The sequence below is a fragment of the Tasmannia lanceolata genome, unplaced genomic scaffold, assembly GCF_043159265.1.
Source record: "Tasmannia lanceolata isolate RefF3 unplaced genomic scaffold, GAP_Taslan_0.1 ptg000003l, whole genome shotgun sequence".
In the NCBI taxonomy this organism is placed as follows: Eukaryota; Viridiplantae; Streptophyta; class Magnoliopsida; order Canellales; family Winteraceae; genus Tasmannia; species Tasmannia lanceolata.
In genome coordinates, this window is record NW_027518680.1 from 1,858,317 (window position 1) to 1,879,499 (window position 21,183).

Here is a 21,183-nt window from a genome sequence, read left to right on the forward strand (position 1 = left end):
CATTTTGCCAAAATTAAGGTTACACTTTGAATCCACGGATCTGATTACATAAATTAGTTGAGGCATAATCGGGCCCAATTTCATAGAAGATAATGGAAGAAAATAATCCACGTAGAGGAACCCAACTAGTGTCAGGATTAGATTTAGTTAATTTGAGCCTGGTAGGTTCTTTCACATTCTTCATGAAAATTTTCTAAAGGATTCACTAGCCGACCCCAACTAGTTTGGGAGAAGGGCTTAATTGAGTTGAGTTGGGTTGAGTTGACTACAACGGGGCCAATTAATGTCTTTTAGGCAGAGTAACTGTGACTTTCGTTTAAGAAATTTTCTTTCATAAATGCAGTAGAAAAATTAAGAGAAACGATATCCGCACTCCCTCGAATTGATAATAGCACTCATTTGGGTATCCTCTTTCCTTTTAGGATTTTTATTCATTTTTACTGGTGATGATATTAATGGCAAAATTGTGTCATAAAGAGCTGAGCCACAAAAAGTGGGTTTGAGTGTTGACATGGACAATGCATTTGTCTCGCATGGGGTTGTTGAAGGAAAGTCCAAGAAGTGCCTTTTCTCTTTCATAAAGTGAGTGGGCCCCACCACGTTCTCTTCTCACCCACACAAATGATGGCATATACCAGCCAAAATAAATGTGACCCAACTACTGTTTGTTACTTTTCCTTGGGTCCCTGTCTCCCTCATTGATATTGCCACCCTCTTTGTCTCGCATGTTAAACTTCTACACACCTTGCTTTCTAAAATATGACAAAAGTGGCGTAAATGAAAAGGCTCCTCAATGAGTCAATGGTAGAGTAGAGCCGCCTCTGTTTTTGTTTATTTCCATACGAGTAGGGGTGTAAAGTCTAAAAAGCGACAAAAATGATCTTTGAGACGTGAATTATACACCAACATTTGTGTCAAATTCGGCCCAAAATTGACGCTATGAAATCCCGAATATCCAGATCTTTCTCTCGTGGTGTTGACCATCTAGATGAGTTAGATTTTTTTTTGGGGGAAAATACATTTAGACCCCCTGTGGTTTCTGACACATTCAACTTAACCCCTAATGTTTAAAACGTTACAAGTAGACCTCATGTGGTTTCAATTTGTGTAAGGTAGACCCCCCAGTTGACGATTTGTCCACAGATTGAATTCAAACACTACCAAAAACACAGTTGGCCCACATTGTTTGGAAGAACCAAAGCGTTCATTTGATGGGCCCTGACATAGATAGGGTGTGCCTTAAAAATCAGCCTCATTGGATCATTCTAACCCTTCAATCTGTGGACGAATCGTCAACTGAGGGGTCTACCTTACACAAATTGAAACCACAGGGAGTCTACTTGTAACGTTTTAAACATTAGGAGTTAAGTTGAATATGTCAAAAACCACAGGGGGTCTAAGTGTATTGTTCCCTTTTTTCTTAATAGTATGTGGTCTATAACTTTGTCCTTTTTGGGCATCTGCCTGTGTCTCACTTAGAAGGTGCTTTGTGCTTTCAAGCCTTGGATGAGGGGTGCAACTTGGGTTGGGCTCAAACCAAACCCGATGGGTTCAATCCGATGTCGGTTTTGATCGGATTGGCCTTTCCTCGGGTAGGGTTGGAAAAAGTCGACCTGATTGAATTTCGGGTTGGGTTAGGATTGAGGCGTTGGGTTGTGATTTTATTGCAACGTACCCAAGCCCAATGAGTCAACCCAAAACCTATTATTTATTTTTATATGTTTTAACCCACCCAATTTGGATTGGGTTAGGATTGAGAGATTGTTAGGTACCTTACCAATACATCATAAGCTTCAGAGCTGATGGAACGCATTAGGCAAGGCCCTTTAAACTTGTCTCATACTAGGTTGGGTCCCACCCAGTCCCATACCTAGGCGAGTCCCCACTCAAAATCTTAATAGTCCACCACGCTTTCACATCTGCCGTCCCAGGCAGCCAACTCTGTGAAGGCTTTCACTCTGGCCCTTTTTCTAGTTAGTCCTTCCCACAGGTCGCCACTTCCACGGTGGCCCACTCTATGTCAATTTCACTTTGGCAGCTTTCATTATGATTTTTACTAGGTAGCCCTTTCTAGGTAGTCCTCTCCATAGGCTGGGTTCCACAGTGCCATTCCCAGGCGAGAGCCGTCACTCAGGATCATAACAGAGATTTAGAGGCAGGTTGGGTTAGTCTCCTCAACTCAAGGCTCGAGTCGCTCCGGTTAGGGTTGAAGTATTTCATGCTATCTCAGATATTCGTCTAAAATCACTTTTATTTTAATAGATTGAGAAAGAAATCTGTTTTTCCGAGTCTCCTTCTTAAGTTCTTCCCATTGAAAAGTTCGACGTGATTTGAGTATTATAATGTTAATTGCATACGTCATCGGGGCAACCATCTTCAACTTGTTAACTTCAATCAAAAGTCAGGAAACATGTTGCAAATGCATGCCACTTGTAAGACACTCTTGTAACACCTAAACGTTATCTGGAGCATGCTTAGTTCAAGTGACTTTACCTTTTAGCTAATGTAAGATGAACATAGTAAGAAGCCCGTAATCTGAAGATAGATCTTCTAGTTTAGAATATTAGAGGACTATATTATAAATAAGTCTATATTTACTTACACAATCTAAAAATTATGAAAATAGGAATAATTCGATTGTAGAGACAGGGTTTACGGTTTGTAAGATTTATGCTAGGATTAATATATATTCACGAGCAAACTAAAAAGAGAAATGCTAAAATGAAGGGTGCCCGTGCAAAAATAAGCCGCAACACGGTGCCCCCACTGAAAAATGTAAAAGTAAGGAAATAATTAATGCACGATCCAATAAGGGCGCCTCTGCAACCCAATTACTTTTTTTTGTGAATGGCTGAGATTAGAAAACCTGTCTTTATGCTCCGTTGGCTGCCGGAATTTTTTTGGTTATTGAGATTTCTGTGGAACAAAAAACTTCTTGGGAGATTGGTGGAAAAAAAACTCCTTGGAAGTATCCCGGTAAAATGAAAATCCCATGTTTCGTTGACCGGACTATGGTGGGAAAAAAATATATGCTTTGTTTGGTTGCTTGAATTGTTGAGAAGAAAAAAAGTTCTTCTGCAAGCTTATTTTTGGTTCCTGGGAGTATTTTTTTTTTAGGGTAGGGTTTCGTGCGAGGTTATTTTGGTTTCTGGGATTATTTTGGGCCTAGCAACCAGATGTGGGTTTCCAGCGGAAATTCCACAAAAGTCCCAAGAACCAAAAAAATTCCGGCAACCAAACGAAGCTAATCTCATTGGAAAGTGAATGTATTGATCTTTTTATTTATTTATTTTTTTTTTTTTGGAATATGTGATTGTTTATTACGAAGCAAAAAAGCCAAGATAGTCATGGAGGACCCAAGCTCAAATAAGTGAATGGGTTGATTTGGGACGCAGTGAAACAGCCTCTATTTTCATAGTAGCTCTCCAAAATCGATGGAAGCATCACTCAGCATTTCCTTGACTAAAGCTAAAACGGAAAAGTTAAAGGCTACACCACCTTTTGCAAGGAAACGAATTTTCAAACTCACTTTATAGAAGTCTTGTAAAACAAATATCACTTCCACGTTTTCCGGCATTTGGCTAACTCATTTTCATGAATTATTTTCCCAAAAGCTCCATTTCTTTCTATTAAGGATATTACAGATTACAACTCAGACTCTTCTCATTCAAATTTGAATCAATTCAAATTTTAAAAGAGTTCTTCACTCATTGAACTTCTTCATCCTAATTTTACTCCAACTGTAAATATTACAGCTTAGCCTTATCTCTTACTTTTCTGTTCTACCTTTCTTCTATATATAAACCTCATTGTAAACACACAGAAAGTTAATTTTTTTTTTTTGAAAAGGGCAACAGAATATATATATATGTAAAAACAGAACCGAGGTGGTCCTGAAGGAACAAAGATAATACAAAGATAGCAGTGCAATAATTCAAGGAGGTAGATAGTCAAAGCACTCAAACGCGGCCCGAAAGACTCCTTTCTTGGCAAGGGTGTCTGCTTCCGCATTGGCTGATCTCCTGACATGGCGAAAAACTATTGAGGAGCCCTTAGCTCTGTCCTCAATTTCCTCTAAGAGAGGCAAAAATCGCCAAGGGGGAGAGAAAGTTAATAGAGTTATCTGCAGAAATACAAAGATTTGTTCCATTCTCTAAGTTTGGTTTGATTAGTTTTATTACTTTCGAAGTGAAATGGGCATAAAACAAATTTTACGCTGATTTTCCTAATTAAAATGGGTGCAAAATCACCCATTTTACATCGAAAGAAACAGAGCCAAAATGGAAATTTTTTCCTATTTTGTAGGAAAATTGCTACCCGACTCCACTTTAGGTTTTTGTCCTTTGAAAAAACATATTTCCATAAAAAGTTTCCAAATGACCTTATTACAATTATTTGAAACATTACAACAAAAGTAGTGTGTATGCCAAAATTTTATAAAAGACCCTAGTAAAACGGGATTCCATTTTGGCAAAAAAAAAAAAAAAAAAAAAACATGGGTACACATCGTGCACTGTTAGAATGTAATAGATTAGATATAAAAAGATCTGGCCGTTGGATCATTATACTAGTAGATTAGATTAGGAAGTTATTTTAGTCTATGTATTTTGAATTTTAAACACAAGTAAATGTAGGCAGTTAAGCATGTGTTTTTCATGCATTTCATAGGAACTAAAATTTTCTCTATAAATATATAGTGCAAAAAGGCACTCAGAATTAGGGGTGGCAACGGTTCGGTTTCGGTTCGGTTTGAACCCCAAATCGAACCAAACCGAAATTTGAATTGGTTTTGTTCTATCGAACTGAAACCGAACCGAAATTTGAACTTTCGGTTCGGTTTCGGTTCGATTTGAAATTTGCCAAACCGAAACCGGTATCGGTTGGATTGCCACCCCTACTCAGAATGCATAGGTTTTCTTAATATTCCCCACATTTTCATAACCTTTCAAGCAAAAAAAGCAGACCACCTTTTGTTGGCCACAATTTTTTTTCCTCAAATGGAAATTTTTTCCCAATCTTCTAGAAAAATTGCAACCCAAACCCTCCTTGGATTTTTTGTACATTGAAAAAAGGAAAAATTGCCAATGGGGACATCAAAATATGAGAATTGCCAACTGGGGACCTACTTTTGAAAAATTATTAGAGAGGGTTGATAATCCCCTTTTGAGAGTTTGATAACCCCATTTAGAAGGTGATAGCCCCCTTTTAGAGACATGTGATAACCCCCATTTCGACCCTCTCTAACAAATTTTGGTAAGTGTGTCCCTCCTTAACAATTCTCTTATTTTGATGTCCCCCATTGGTAATTTTTCCCTGAAAAAAACATTCTTTAAATCATCGTGAGAAGAAAAGAAAAGTAAATTCATTGACTTAGTTTACTGGATTCAAAACAGCACCAGCAGCAGTGAAAAACATTCTTTCATTTTCAATAAAAAAAAGAACAATTCTCATCACGTGTCCAAGAGGAATTAAGCACCAACCAGCTGTAATCTTGTGTGGGGCCATACCCACCTCCCTTGTATTTTTCGTAAAATGATAAAACACTCCTTTTTCAAGGGTCAATTTTGAAATATATGCTATCAACTACATTCTAAAGTCTGGTTTCCATGCAAGGTGTGTTTGGATTGTTAGAATCAGGCGTTGGAATCGGCGTCTTATTCCGACTGCTCTCAATTCCTACATTTGGTTTAATAAAATGAATAGAATCAAGGGGTGGAATCAACACCGTGCAGATTTAAAGCGGGGAGCAAATGCTGAAATATGTTTCCCACCCCAAGAGGTGGTATTCTGATTCCTTCTCGCTGGGAATGAATTTATTATTTTAATTTTTTCCACTATGTTTACAAGTGAATAGGGAATAAGAAAAGAAAGGATGCCGATTCTGATTCCGGATTCCAGACTTCTAGTAATCCAAACACAGCCTAAGACAAGGAACCATTTTTTGCCGGGTCCGTTTGGATACATGGTTTTTATAATCAAAGATTGTGAAATCCTAGATTTTACAAGTTAAAACTTAAGTTTTATAAGCTAAAATCTGGATTTTGGAGGGACATAATCTCTTTCAAGGAAAGAAAAAAAAGGAAGAGAGACACAAAATCCCAAAATTAAAGTTTAGAATAAAGGGTATTTATAAGATGCAGTGACCTATTAGCCTTCAAATGGCACGAAATCAACATGGACCACCTTGACTTGCTCTTGTGACTATTTAATTAGTATAATATTGTCACAATCTTTCAAATCCTAACAAATAGACATTATACCACCAAAGATGGTTGTTTACGGCACATAGGATCCTTTAAGAAAAAAAAAAGGATTTGATTTTAATGCAAGATTAAGATGCTTCTAGGGTGGAAAACAAGTAAATGATCAAGACAAATAAGAAAAAGAAGTAATATATTTGATTGAAAAAATGAAGCATAAGCTGCGTGAAATGTAATATTATCTTGAAAAATCCCACAAAATTAACACACACACACACATTCTCAAAATCAACCATGAATCTAATTTTAATCTCAATCATTCACTCTGATCTTACTCCTTAAATAAAACCAAATTTACCTGTCCTAATGACTTGAGGAGCCTTAGAAAAGAAAATAGAAAGGTCTTACTCCTTAAATAAAACAAAAAATACCTGTTCCCTAATGACTTAAGGAGGCTTAGAAAAGAAAATAGAAAGATCTAGATTGACAAGTTTCTGTTTAGGTCTATTAAATTTTAGGGAGATGATAAATTCGCTCCCCCTGTAGGTAGGGCTACAAACCGAGCCAAGCTTTGGGCGTTTGGGCTCGGCTCGGTTAGTTTGAACAAACACGCGAGTTCAGCTTGGGTTCGTGACGAGCTTAATACTATAGGGCTCGAGCTCGGCTCACCAAATATTCAACAAAACTTGAGCCTGGCTCGGCTCGGCTCGGCTCATCAAATGGAACAGACTGGGCTTAAGCTCGTTATCATGTTCGGGCTCGGGAATTTACAGCTCCAAACACATTCCAAGAATATGATATGAAACAAATACCATTAACATCAATTAATTAAAAATTGCAACTTGCAAGTCAAAAGGACTATATATATATAAGAGGAAACTGTTAGTGAGCTAGCTTGCCCAATCACATGGGGGCCCACTTTGTTAGGATGATCCAAACCATTCATTTGAAAGTCCCTTACATAGATGGGGGGTGTACCAAAAATCAGCTCCATAGGATCATCCTAACCCCTCCATTTGTGGAGGACAAAAATGGACAGACACAAATCTGCCCCATTTTTGTCCTCCACAAATGGAGGGGTTAGGATGATCCTATGGAGCTGATTTTTGGTACACCCCCTATCTATGATAAGGCCTTGCAAATGAATGGTTTGGATCACTCCCCAAAATGTGGGACCCATGTGATTGGGCAAGCTAGCTCACCATAAGTTTGGTGAGCTTAAGCTCACCAACAGTTTCCTCTCTCTCTCTCTCTCTCTCTATATATATATATATATATATATATATATATATATATATTAACAACGTCCAAAATATTATTCTTCATAATTATATTTGAAGTATATCACTTCTTTTCCCATTTTGGCTCGGCTCAGGTTGTTTATGAGCCGAGCCTAAAAAGTTCACGAGCTTGTCCAAGCCGAACTATACAAAGCTCGAGTTCGGCTCATTTATTTAACGAGCCTAATTTTTGAGCTCGGGTCTGGCTGGTTTAGTAAACGAACGAGCCCGAGCCGATCTTTAATGAGCCAATCCCAATCACGTTCGTGATCCGGCTCAGTTCGTTTGCAGCCCTACTTGTAGGATGATCTGCACTCCTTATAACGTGAATTGTGGCAGACTTTTAACGCTTTTTGACATCAAATCATGTTATAACAGGTGTGAATCATCCACGGGGTTGAGAATATATCATCACCCAAATTTTATGGCAATTTTTTAATTGATCAAAGTCCTCTAATATTAAGTCCTTGCTTACACTTTTGCTTAATGGCATGTTATTCATGTCATACATTCTCAAGGTAAAATGAGTGCAAGTGGAAAAATCCAACCCAACTCGAGACGACTTGAGGTTGGCAATTTCTCGGGTAGGGTAGGGTTCTGGAAAACCCGACCAGACTGACTTTCCTCACAATTTAATAAAAAGTATCAATAGCCAATCAACAAAGTGCTTAATTAAGTGAGTAGAAACCACCTCCCTTTCAAAAGAGAAATGTATTGATATCCTTTGTTTCTCTCTTATCCCTGTGTCTAGAGAACGTGGGCCCACGTATGGACTCTCCATATTGGTGGAAATGCAAACTTTTTCAACATTGAGCTTTCTAATTTTCAAGTGTCATAAAGAAGAAGAAAAGGGGAATTTGAACTTTTTGTATTTAAGTTGGGCATCAGTTTCACGAGTGATGACAAATGTGAGAGTCTTCTCTATTCAATGTTGTTGTCTATTTTGTCTCCACTTGCCTGAAATCCGCTTTTGCCGTTAAATGCCTTTAGATCCGGATAAGACAAAGGACGGTATTACCTTGAATTTAGAATTTTGTCCACAAAGGACAAAAACATGTTTTCAAATTTCGGTTTTGGATTGCGTTTCGGCCGAAAGAAATCGAATTCGGTTGAAATTTTAGGAAGATATTAAATAATTAATAAAAATCTAGATTTGTTTGGTGAAATTCCTTAAATTTCGGAGAAAATTTCGGGATAAGCAAAATTTCAGACGGAATTTATTTCGGTCGAAATAAACAGCATTACAGGTACGTGTGATTTCGGTTTCGGTCTCGACCGAATTTTGGATTTCGGTCGAAATTTAAAACCATGGACAAAAGTGGCATAGGGGTGGAATGCCTAATTTTGATGGCAGCAATATTAGCCACCGATTGAAACTGAAGAGATTGAGTTAGGAGGACAGCTGAACGTCCCCCTCATGGAAATGACTTTTTTTTTTTTTTTTTGATTGGTAAGATAGGGTTAGGCAGGACCCCAACCAGATATCATAAATGGAAAAAGATTACAAAGTTAGGGGGGCTCGAAGGCCACACCACAGGGAACAAACTCCCTTGGAATTACATATAAGCACCCATCAGCGATGGTGGGGCTACAAAAGAGGGGGCAATCCACAGCCTGGAAGAGACAAAAGAAAATGAACAATACCCAGTGAACAAAAGAAGCTAAATTCTTCATTTCCTAGAATAAATTTTACGCGAGGAGTCCTCGGAAGCGATTGCGACCAGATCCTGTGGCAAGCAGTGTAGGGGGATGTCCTCTCCTTTCATCGGACTGTCATGATTTGATATGAAATCTGCATCTCTGATTGCTTTTCCCCATGGAAATGACTTGTATCGCCATTGAAAGCAAATCCATTCACGTAACGTCCTATCATAAATTAACAAAATGAGGGCGCTGATAATCTCCCCACCCCCGCGGGCGCCGTAAACTGTGAGAGTGGTTCCCTGCTTTACCCCTTTAATGTTTTTCTTTTGCCTTTAAAACCTAACGAATAACGTTAGGGCGGGGAGGGGATTTTATCCATCAGAGGGGGGAAAATACCATTTCCACAAAATAAATGATATTAGCAGTCCTTTCTTTTCATAACCATACGTCACTTTATTCAATAAGCAAGGCCATGTTTTGATAATGGGACGAAACCAGCTTGTTTTATACATTTTAATCCCCGGTTAAAGGCCATTAAGGACACGTTCTTTGCCCTTTCTCGGCAGTGGTTCTATGAAAAAAAAAGCCGAGAATGATGTGTAAGAGGCAACAGATCTTGGCGATTCAACATTGAGAAAATTACAGAACAATAGGGATTGAATTGAAATGAAAAATAAAACATACCGGAAGCCATGAATTGGGTTTTTCTTTCTCTCTGAGTTTCTCTTCGCTACACAACCGTCGGTGATGGGAACCGGTTTCTTTCTCTTCAAGCGTGGATTCTCAAAGATTAAAAACGAATTTGTTGTGTGCAAATAGGACCCAAGAGTTCCCTTTTATAAGCGTTTGTGGGAAGAGATGCGACTCATCATCACGCCCATCCCTCTCCCCAAACGTCTCTTTACGTTCATACCTTTTCACATAAAGTCTTTTCATTAATGACTTTTCACAAAACCAATTAACTAACCAAATGATCTTGACCATCGATCTTGCAAAAGCCACATCCACCGTTAGGATTATTTCCTAACATTCTCCCACTTGGCTAGCAAGATCTTTGAGCCAATTATAAGGATCATAACTTTAAATTAGTTAGATAATAAACCAACATTCCGTTTAGCAAAAACTACCAACAATAAACCATGTAACCATTGGGTCACCAACTCTACCCAATAGCCTACCCCATGATTATATTATTAGTAATTCTTACTAATAGGAATGTAAAAGCATACATGCATAAGATGTAAACATGGTCCAAAACAGTCATACAGACACATTCTACCTCTTATTAACAATCCATTTACAAAATGTGCACGAAATGGAGCGGTAGAAAATAATCATATATATCAGAATCATAAATTATAATGTGATCACAATAGTGTATCTCAATACCAAATGCGGACTCCCACTATCATAGGCTATCAAAAGTGTCAACCAATCCCATGCGCGCTACATGCTCTCTGAAGAGCTTTGGTGACAAGCCTTTAGTGAAGGGATCCGCCAACATAAGTGCGGTGCTTATGTATTCCACAGATACATGCTGATTCTGAACTCTTTCCCTCAGAACAAGATACTTTAGATCTATATGCTTCGAGCCGTCTCCAGACTTGTTGTTCTTGGAAAAGAAAACCGCAGCGGAATTATCACAGAGAAGTTTCAGCGGCCTCTCAATAGAATCAATCAAATTAAGCCCTGAAAGAAAATTTCGCAGCCATAAGGCATGAGCCGAAGCCTCCGAACATGAAATAAACTCTGCCTCCATAGTGGATGAAGCCGTCATTCTCTGCTTGACGCTTCTCCAAGAAATAGGTCCTCCTGAAAGCATAAAAATATAACCAGAAGTGGACCGATGGGTGTCCCGACAACCAGCGAAGTCGGAATCAGAATAGCCAATCACCTCAAGGCTATCCGATCTCCTAAATGTGAGCATGTAATCTGAAGTCCCTCGCAGGTAACGCATAACCTTTTTGGCTGCCTTCCAGTGATCCCAACCTGGGTCACTTTGGTATCTACCAAGCATGCCAACTGCAAATGAAATATCTGGACGGGTACAGACCTGAGCATACATGAGACTACCAACAGCGGAAGCATAAGGAATATGTCTCATCTCATCCCGTTCCAGTGCGCTCCTGGGACATTGTAACTGACTGAATACATCACCCTTAACTATAGGGGCAAGACTAGGGGAGCACTTCTCCATGCTGAATCTCTTAAGGACTTTTTCTATATAGGTCTTCTGAGACAATCCCAGCAATCCTCGAGTCCTATCTCGATGAATCTCTATTCCTATAACATAGGAAGCTTCACCAAGATCTTTCATATCAAAATTCCTTGAGAGGAATTGTTTTGTTTCTTTCAGCATGCCTAGGTTACTACTGGCAAGTAGTATATCATCAACATATAACACTAGGATGATGAATCGACTCCCACTAACCTTAAGATATATGCATTGATCTACAGCATTTTCCTTGAACCCAAAACTAGACACTACCTCATGAAATTTCAGATAACACTGCCTAGAAGCCTGCTTAAGTCCGTAAATGGACTTTTTAAGCCTACAGCTTAGGTGCTCTTCGCTCTCAGCCTTAAAACCTTCAGGCTGAATCATATAGACATCTTCATAAAGATCACCATTTAAAAAAGCAGTCTTCACATCCATCTGGTGTAACTCTAAGTTATAATGAGTTACCAAAGCCATGACTATCCTCAAAGAGTCTTTCCTTGATACTGGAGAGAAAGTCTCTTTGAAGTCTATTCCCTCTTTCTGAGTGAACCCCTTAGCGACTAGTCTGGCCTTATATCTTTCAAAACCGCCTTTAGAGTCTCTTTTGGTCTTGAAGACCCATTTACAGCCTACAGGCTTGACCCCTTTAGGTAACTCGGTGAGTTCCCAGACACGGTTCTTTTCCATCGAGAGCAACTCATCATTCATGGCTTCAAGCCACTGAGCTGATCGGTCGCTATTTATGGCCTGACCAAATGAAAGTGGATCATCATCCATTTCACCGTCGTAGTCACACTCGTTTAGATAGACAACATAGTCATCAGAGATGGCTGACCTCCTCTCTCTCTGTGACCTACGCACAGATTGCTCAGCGACAATCGTTGCTGGAGCATCAGGAATGTGGGGCGAAACCTCCAATGTGCCATCTGGTGCATCAATATCCTCAGGTGGAGGAATCGACACTATTCTTTCTTGGATTACCGGTATTGGAACAAATATCCGGTTCTCCTCAAAAGTAAGTGACCTAGGCACATAACTCCCACTGAGATCACCATCCTCTAAGAATACAGCGTATCTAGTCTCTACAATCCGGGTGCTATGAGTAGAACTATAGAACCTATAACCCTTAGACCGTTCAGGGTAACCTATGAAGTAACAAGAGATGGTCCTAGCGTCTAACTTTCTCAACTGTGGGTTATATATTTTGGCTTCAGCCATACAGCCCCAAACATGCAAATATCCTAGCTTAGGCTTTTTACCGGCCCATAACTCATAAGGGGTCTTAGCCACAGCTTTACTCGGTACACGGTTTAGGATATGAACGGCTGTTTTCAATGCTTCTCCCCACAAGGACTCAGGCAATGGTGAATTGCAAATCATGCTCCTCACCATATCCATAAGAGTACGGTTTCGTCTCTCAGCAACACCATTTTGCTCAGGTGTACCTGGCATCGTGTACTGAGCGACAATACCGTTCTCCTGTAGGTAAAGTGCGAACGCACCTGGACTGCGGCCCGTATCGGAATATCTGCCATAGTACTCCCCACCTCTATCGGATCTCACAACCTTAATCTTCCGGTCAAGTTGTAACTCAATCTCAGCCTTATAGATCTTAAAGGTATCCAGTGCTTCCGACTTTTCTTTGATGAGATAGACGTAGCTAAAACGAGAAAAGTCATCGATAAAGGTAATGAAATATCTCTCGCCACTTAGGGCAGGAGTAGGAAATGGCCCACAGATATCAGTGTGAATAACTTTTAACAGGCCGGTACTCCTAGTGGCGCCCTTCTTACTAGTTTTGGTTTGTTTACCCTTAAGACACTGCCTACAAATTCCGAAATCAGAAAAGTCAATAGGAGGAAGAACTCTACCCTTCACCAGTCTTTCCATACGACTAATGGAAATGTGGCCTAAACGCTTATGCCACAAACTGGAAGAGTTTTCATCAACTCGACCCCGTTTATTGCCACGGTAACTGATTTCCTCATTCACATGCATGGACAACAGAGAATGTGCAAACGAGCTATCTAAATTAATCATATATAGATTGCCCACAAGAGGACCAGAACCAACAACATTGGAATCATGGAGTAATGTAAAACCTTTATTCCCAAACTTGAATTCAAATCCAGAGGAATCAAGTCTGGATACAGATATAAGGTTTCTGCTCATGGCAGGTACATAAAATGTGTCTTCCAAATACATAATGAAGCCACTATCTAATACAAGACGAAAAGTGCCAATAGCCTTGACGTCTGCTTCTACTCCATTTCCCATCTTAATGGTTCGCTCCCCTTTCCTGAGTCTCCGTCTCTCTTGAAATCCCTGCAAGGAATTCGAGATGTGAATAGTAGAACCTGTATCTATCCACCAGGTATTTCTAGGTGCATCTACAAGGAAAGATTCATGACAAACAAAAACTGAATTATTACCTTTCTTATGCAGCCACTCTTCATACTTGGAGCACTCTTTCTTTATGTGACCAAGTTTCTTACAGAAATGGCACCTAATGTGACTTTTCACCTCACCGGTCAAGCCCTGCTAAGCTGAACCACCTGCTACCTTCTTCTTGCCTTTCCCAAAGCCCTTTCCTTTGGTTTTCTTCTTGAAGTGACCCTTCGATGTTCCCTCTGTGGTGTAATGAGCACTTTCAGGTTGTTCGGTCTTCAACCTCTCTTCTTCTTGAACACACATGGCTATGAGTTCACTCATTTCACACTTCTCTTTCTGCGTATTGTAATTAATTTTAAATGGAGTAAACTGCGCAGGAAGAGATGTCATCATGAAATGAACAAGGAAACCCTCAGAGATCTCCATGTTCATGACATCATGAAATGAACAAGGAAACCCTCAGAGATCTCCATGTTCATTTTCTTTAGCTGGGAGGCCATGTCATTCATTCGCATAATGTGCTCTCTCACACCACTACTACCATTGTACTTCATAGTGATCATCTTCATCATCAGGGTACTGGCAAGAGCCTTAGACGATCTCTTAAACTGATCCTCTACTGCCTGTAAGTACTCACTAGCAGTAAATTCCTCATTTTCCTCTGAGTCGGGAATGCCTCCTCGGATAGAGGTAGAGATCGTGCTTTTCATAATCATAAGGCTCATGCGATTTGACCGTTCCAATTTTTCATAGGTAGCCAAATCCGCAGTAGTACTTTCATTAGAAGGCACTTCAGGTTTGTCATTCCTAAGTGCATAATCTAGGTCCAAACACCCTAAGACTATGTGAATATGATCCTTCCATTTTCCGAAATTAGTCCCACTCAAAACCTCGATCCCGGACAAATAATTAGAGATAGAACTAGGGTTCAATGCTGTAGACGAAAAAGACAGACAGTTACAATTTTGCTCACTATCTAAGACACCATTTAAATCCACCAAAGGAGTTTATTCAGTAAAATTCACGATTTAATGTAATCCAACTTTAAAATAAATGACTAAAGTAAACAGAAACACAAAATACATAAGTGTGTTCTTGATGGAACACCCGGTGTGTCACCGTGGGATGTCCGTTGGGCCATGCCACGATACACATTTGGTTCCATTTTTAAGTCAATTTATCTTTAGGGAAGTCAGTTGGATTGCCTAGAATCACAGAAACACATAAATGTGATTCTAGGGAGACACCAGCGTATCATCATGGGTCGTCCGTTGGGCCGTGCCACGACACACATTTGGCTCTCATCCATGAGACTAACTAGGGCCAAATAACTCTATACTTAAGGTACACATCACCGTTGGGCAGAAGCGTAACCCCAAATCAAGTTATCCAGACCTAGCCCTCTCACACCGCCTATTTGTGCAAAACAACAGTCATCCGTTGGGCTGAGTATTGCTCTTGGACAAATAGACGCAACTTAAAGTGGTTTTGTAGTTCATAATGTGTCACTATATGCGACACTGTTCTTTATTTAAACCACTAATCCTAAGCGATTCCGTTTCCCAGTGGGAATCACAATTCTTTGTTCATTCACAACTAAAATAATGAACAAAGTGTACAAACATGTGTACATAAAACCCGTTTTCAAGTTCCATGAAAAACAGACATCAAATTTGGGTTCAGAGGAGTGGAAATCCCCTAAATCCGGATTTACCCGGCCCAAAACTCAAAATTTTTTTTGACTAAAATCAAACAAATAAAACCAAATTTTGTTGAATTTACACTGTAACCATATAATACAGTGCTCAAATGAAAAAACTGACTCCAAAAATGGGTTCAGGAGGGTTCCAAACCCCTAGAACCAATATTAGCCAGACCCAAAAACCCAAAAAACGGCAGAAATGGCCAAAAAATTGTCCCTGGGTCGGCTTGGGTTGGGTCTGCTGGGCCCAGACAGGTTTTATGGGCCTTATCTGTTAACTGGGCCTTTCAGAAATTCGCGGATCCTTGATGGATCCTTAACGGGCCTGCACGGCCCATCGGCCCATCACTATTCATCATCTTCTCCAACAGCAGTTATAATTTCCAGAAAATCCCAAAAAAAACAACAAATTTCAATTTCAATTTCTGGGTTCGTTTGACATCGGATTCAGGCACCGTTTGTTGCATTGGACTCGTCTCTCGACGAACTTCACATCCATGCCGGAAAATCACTGATCGGAGCAACCGTTTTCCGGCGATGTCAAAAAATTCCCAAAAAAATAAAATTTTCTCGCCGTTTTCTCGCTAAAACCGTGGCTCTGATACCACATGTAAGAGGCAACAGATCTTGGCGATTCAACATTGAGAAAATTACAGAACAATATGGATTGAATTGAAATGAAAAATAAAACATACCGGAAGCCATGAATTGGGTTTTTCTTTCTCTCTGAGTTTCTCTTCGCTACACAACCGTCGGTGATGGGAACCGGTTTCTTTCTCTTCAAGCGTGGATTCTCAAAGATTAAAAACGAATTTGTTGTGTGCAAATAGGACCCAAGAGTTCCCTTTTATAAGCGTTTGTGGGAATAGATGCGACTCCTCATCACGCCCATCCCTCTCCCCAAACGTCTCTTTACGTTCATACCTTTTCACATAAAGTCTTTTCATTAATGACTTTTCACAAAACCAATTAACTAACCAAATGATCTTGACCATCGATTTTGCAAAAGCCACATCCACCGTTAGGATTATTTCCTAACATGATGTTCTACAGGGCCTTTTTTTTCTTATTTCTGACTCTAGAGTGGGAGAGAAGGGAGTCCCATTTTGTCTGGTCTAAAACAACAAGAGATGAGAAGCGTTGAATAATACACGCCTTACAATTCTCAAGAAGCTATCAGAAGCCAAAAAGACAAGTGTCAAACAAAGTGACTCAGAAATAAAATCCCCCAACTTAACCAACATCCCATTAAAAATATCCTCTAATTTAAGAGATTTGCTAGGGACCATCCCTAAGGCAGTTTGAGGGCGGGCTGTTGCATGAGAGAGCAGCCACCTCAGATGAACTAAATGAATAAGACAAAATCTGTGCCTATGTGTGTTGCATGAGAGAGCAGCCACCTCATATGAACTAAATGAATAAGATAAAATCTGTGCCTATGTGGCTGCTCTCCTGTGCAACAGCCTGTCCGCAAAATGCCTTCCGCCATGATCCCTAGCAAGTCCCCTAATTTAAAACTGATCCCAAAAATCCTCTAATTTGAAACACATGCCAGCATTAGGATGCGATTTTTAGAGCAACCATTCCACATGCATGTTGGGACCCGGGTAGAACTCACCCTTAAAAGTTAGCCATTAGAGGGAGGGTGCTCATTCCCTCAGCGGCAACGAGGGAACTACGAGATCTTCTTGAAGGAACTTTAATTTCCATCCTCGGAGGCACACCCGGGGTTACCGACATCATCCCAAGGGACTTTTCCCGTCCTCGGAAGCACACAAGAGTTACAACGCCCTTGCTGCGATACCATTTGTAGGGAAAATCTGGTAGAACTCACCCTTAAAAGCTAGCCATCAGAGGGAGGGTGCCCATTCCCTTGTAAGCCCATACATCCGCTTGAGTTTCTGATGTGGGATTTCTTGCTTTTGTGTGGAAACCCCCAACACGTCTATAACCTTTTTTACATGATTTATTTTTCTACTCGACTGAGGACAGAGGACTTATGGCCCTTCTGAAACAACCAATTACTCCAAGAGCTTAAGCTGTTAGAGTTGGTGTTATTTAATTATTAATACTTCAACACGCCCCTCATGTATGACCCCTCTGTTTTGTTTTTTTTTTGGCGTTGGCCATACAAGTTGATTTTTAATATTAAGGACTTGTTGGGTTTTAAACACAGATCCTCATCAGCCAATAACTCCGATACCATGTGAAACAACCAATTACTCCAAAAGCTTAGGCTGTTAGAGTTTGTAATATTTATTCATAAATACTTCAACAGTCCTTCATAAACCCAAAGTCCTAAAGTGTTTAGGATAATAAGTTATCTAGTTGATTAATTATTTTAAAGAATTTTTTCATGGGTGGGAATCCTTCAAAAATGGTGTTGCAAAAAAAAAAAAAAAAAAAAAAACAACATAAAAGTGCATTTTGGCGTCGAGGGAAGGGAGAAGGAGTGGATTTGTTCGCACAAGGCGGAGAAGATTACAAAATATTTCCTTTTTCTTTCTGTTCCAAAGAAGATTACAAAAACTTGAATGCAAGTGATCTTCAAAAAAGCAGATCACTTTGATTTTTATGGAAATGTTTAAATTTCTAGTTACACTTTTAGAAATAAGGATACCTTCGATTTTCTTTTCTTATGGAGATTCTCAAGCTTTGATTTTCCTGCTGAAATCCCCATTTTTGGAGATATTTTTTTTTGTGAAATTGTTCATTTTCAGGTTTCTGTTCTTATAAACCTTCCCACATCTCTATTCACTCCTCAAATCAGATAAATCCTACAAATTGCAGCTTTAGATGGCATTGAAGCTTTCCCACATCTCTCTCTATATATGCACCTCAGATAGGAGAAATCGTCTATAAATCGCGGTTTTAGACGTCATGGAAGACGATCATGTTGGATGCCATGGAAGCTTTCCCACATCTCTCTATGCACCCAAAGCTCCCTTAAGGTATACATACGAGCTGCGAGACGAGGTCCATCAATATTGTGAGTGATCACAAATCTTAACTTAATGCCGTTAGTTCCACGCTCATCCAATGATCCTTGAGATGCCTCTAACTCATGATCAATTTTTACATCTCAATCTTGCAAATGCGATCGCCACTTGGTATCAAACCTAGACCCACGTACTAGTTTGCCCTGTGATGGTTCATGGCTCTGATTCACCAAGCATATAATTACACTGAGCCATAGTCTTTTAATTTAACTTCAGCAAAGAGCAAAGGCAGCAAGGGCGCCTCTGAATCTAGCATTCCTCTTCTTTTTCTTTTTATAGGGAAATGATTTCAGCGCTCCAATGTTTGGATAAACATGCGCTCACTTGTTTGTCGTGTAGTATTTAAGGGTTTTAAGAGCTTTTTGAGAACCGTAATCACAATCTTGAGAAAGAAATTATTGGCCGTCACAAAGCCTGATTTTTCCACATCTGGAAAAATCTTTTTGAGCAAGCATTATTTTAGTTAAGGCCCTATTTGGATTGCAAGATTTTTCTTGCGAAGTGATACATCCGGCCCTTTTGATTACTTGGGACACCCAGCAAAGGGGCTGATGTACTTCACATCAGAAGGGTTCAATGTGGCTGACTTCCACGTACACTGCTGCTGCTGGCCGCCCCAAGAAATCAAAAGGGGCGGATATATCACCTCCCTGTTCTCTTTTTCCTTTTTTTGAAGACAAAATCTGTTGAAAAGTGAGTCTGTTTGGCTGCTCTCACATGCAACAGACCATCCTCAGAATGCCTTCCGCGATGGATGCTAGCAAATCCCCCCTAAAATTTATGATTTCTCTCTAAATTGTTTGAAAGAAAAAAATTCCTAATAAATTTTTTTTCATCAATCCTAACTAGGCCAAGGAAAGAGTCGACCATGATGAAATATACCCTCCAATCCCATTAATCTACATGGTATCAGTATTTTTTATCACCAGACATTACAGCAATGATCAAGCAAAGTTTCAAGGTTTATTGTTGGTTGCCTTCAATTTAGATAGGCAACATCTAAGAAGTAATGCCATTGAAGAATGGCATTCGTATCCACAGTCCCTCCTTTCAATAACTGATCTTTTCTATATTTTATGCTTTAAAAGGCAATTACAAAAAAGCTACTAACAGCCGATATAAACCGTGCTTAGAATAAAGTATGGGATGTTATTATCAAAACATGGGAGAGTCAAATATCATTCCAATTGGGTTTATTATCAGTGTCTGGGACTTACACTTTAAGAGGGCATGTCCACTACTAAGGCCTTGTTTGTTTTGGATTTTGAGAACGGTTAAGTCCAATAATCAGTTTTCGAGTTCTCAAAATACAAAACAAACAGGCTCTAAATATTGGACGCTGCTTTTAGTTAATCTAGATTATAATTACCAGAGTGGAAAGTGAATGCTAGAAGCAGAGCAAGAGGTCTAAAAGCAAAAGGAAAATGGGGAAAGCAAAAGGCTCCTAGTAACAAAGGCTCCAATTAAGGAGAAAACGCTTTTCATGTTGGTGGATCATTGAAAGCAACCGAGAAGTGTATATAAAAAAAAACATAGGATTATAATAGGTTTAGAAGGTTTAATGTAAGTTTGACTAACTAGTGAAGAAGATTATGCGGCAAATTAGACTCACATTATTCTGTGATTTCTGCAAAACGTTTTTCATAAGTTTCACACACGTTTCACATGTGCTTTCCTTGCATTTCCTAGATGTTACTCATGCATTTTACACGTTTTCATATAAGTATTCCATGTTTTCCACGCGTTTCCCATACATTTCCCATGCATTCCGAAAAAGTTTCCCAATTTTTTTCCACATTCTGGCATTTACGGAGACACATGTTTCCCACCTGCCTAAGGTGTTTCCGGCTACTATTCTTTTCCCTAACCTAGAGGGAGTATGATGTTCTTCCCTATCCTTTCTGGAATGGTATTCACTGCTCCTAGTTACAGCTGACCGCTTTACCTTGGTTTACGTTGCGCACACAAATAGGCATTAAGATAGCACGTTCATACGTGTGTATATCTAGGAATTATAGGACCCAGAAGAAAGAATAACACCTTAGGTTAAAGACAGTGGATGCCATGTTTTTAACTGGTTATAACTGTTGGAAATTATTTGTGTAGTGGTTGAGAAGAAGATAAGAAGATGCTTCAAGGCGCGTAAACGCTCTCCTTAAGACGATATTCGCCCCCACAGTAGTGTGCAAAGGGGACCACGAACTCACCTCCAAGATACAATGAAGCCCGGTTCCAAACCAATTGCTTGACGATGTTCTGAGCGGAATCAAGCCTGAATCACCTTTGAATTTTGCAAGTATTTGAGACCCACGAGTTCTGTTTCTGCAGAAAACGGAATACTTGAAAGGATTTCTAAAAAACAGTAACTTTGTAGGGGTTTAGAGAGAGAATTATGCTGGAAATCCGAATTCTGTATAGAATGAGTATTTTTTACTGTTTTTATAGAAAATATTGTTTTTATAGAATGAGTATTTTCTACTGCTTCTGGTGGCTTTTCCCGTTGGAAAACACTCTTTCTGGACATTCTTTCAGCGGGTTTGAATTCTGACCATTAGATCGTGTCTAATCGCGACTCTATGGATCAGATCAATCCTGGAGTGACCGTTGGCTTGTGTAAAATCTCTTTCAACTCCGAACCGCTAGATTGTCCATCCATGGTGCAGATCGCACCCTTTGGGCCTTTGGCCATTGAGTAGATGGGACACCATCCAACGGTCATCTTCCACTAGCCGTTACACTACGATCC

The 21,183-nt window shown here is 39.6% G+C and overlaps 1 long non-coding RNA gene across 1 annotated transcript; it reads right to left on the minus strand.

Annotated features, from left to right (window-relative positions):
• Nucleotides 1-10,442: 10,442 nt before the first annotated feature.
• On the minus strand, nucleotides 10,443-16,327 carry LOC143859785 (uncharacterized). The gene is made up of 2 exons (XR_013239379.1): nucleotides 16,134-16,327; nucleotides 10,443-10,813 (listed from the first exon to the last, which is right to left on the minus strand). It is a non-coding gene; the product is annotated as an uncharacterized LOC143859785 (long non-coding RNA).
• Nucleotides 16,328-21,183: the final 4,856 nt, after the last annotated feature.